Here is a 1,391-nt window from a genome sequence, read left to right on the forward strand (position 1 = left end):
TGACCGCTACATCGGCAAAGAGTACGAAGAGGCCGCGCGAGGAGAACGAGGGGAGCAGAGCTGGCGAACGTCGAAGGTGGGACTTTGACCGGCCATTGGCCCCGGCGAGTCAAGCCGGCGGCAGAACGAACGAGTCCTCGAAAGAAAGGGTTCCTGTCCTCGCCCGTCCATGTCGATGCTCAACGTCTACGTTGTGTGCCGCGTGTACAGCAAGCGCCACAGTTGGTCTCCATCCAGCTTGGCTAGCATGGCTCGCTTGCCGTACACGGCACCTGATTCCAAATCCGTCCAGGGGCGGAGTTGCACGGGGAAACCAGATAGGCTTAGGTTTAGAATGCACAGTTGTACGCCTAGTTCATCTAAAGCCTTGTGTCCGCGATACTAGAAATCGCTCCGAGATCTCAGACGAAGAAAGAATTGATCAATTGTATTGGTTAAATTGTTGAACCGATCACATGTAATACTTATTAATTCTTTCTCCATTTGAAGTCTTGGAGCAATTTATTTCTATTTCGTGGATATTGGAAAACTTGATATCAAAACGTAAACCTGAAAAAATTTGTCTTTTTATGACGATAAGATTACATAAAAAATGCTAGCCATAGTATGATGCGGTGAAATGCTACCGTTTTCTGTGAAACGGGTCAAGAGATGACAGTTAACATGTCCGTACAAATTATCGTAAATTGAAAGCACTTGACGAGAAAGTGTGCTTAACGAGTTTGTTTAGCGACTTGTTTAGCGATAGCTACGCTAAATATGTCTCTACACGTCACAGCGAAAATGTTGAGCGATCCGTTATAATAAACTTTTAATGAGTAAAAATTATACAAAAAGAGCCGCTATATGATAAAATTTTTTTATTTTAATATTAATTGTATTTTTTAATATTAGTTGTAATCGATAATTCGACTTCCAAAAAATTTTACGGAATAAATTTGTAAAAATGTTTATAAATTTTATATTAAAAACCGGAATACTATTTTCTTTTCTAGAAAATCAACTTTCAAGAAATCATCCATCTCAAATTTAAAATGTGACTGTCATATTGTAAGATGTTAATCCGTTCCTGTCGACACTTATCTGTAATTTGTGAGCGATTCGCTGTCTTGCGAGAACTCATTATAGAATGAATATTAACGGTGCTATATTTTGTGTCTAGCATGTTTATGGAATCTTTTAGAATAACTGTTATGCATAAGATATGCCTTTAATTATATTGATAGACAGAATAATTTGTACAAGAAAAGAGTAAGCATCCATAATAGTTCAATCATATTTTCATATGTTGTTTAAACAAAAATAAAATCTTTATTGAAAAAAATAATAAATTTTTTTTCACGAGAATAATTATAAAATGTCCGCTTGTGTGTGTGTGTGTGTGTGTGTGT

The sequence above is a fragment of the Atta colombica genome, unplaced genomic scaffold, assembly GCF_001594045.1.
Source record: "Atta colombica isolate Treedump-2 unplaced genomic scaffold, Acol1.0 scaffold121, whole genome shotgun sequence".
Classification (NCBI taxonomy): domain Eukaryota; kingdom Metazoa; phylum Arthropoda; class Insecta; order Hymenoptera; family Formicidae; genus Atta; species Atta colombica.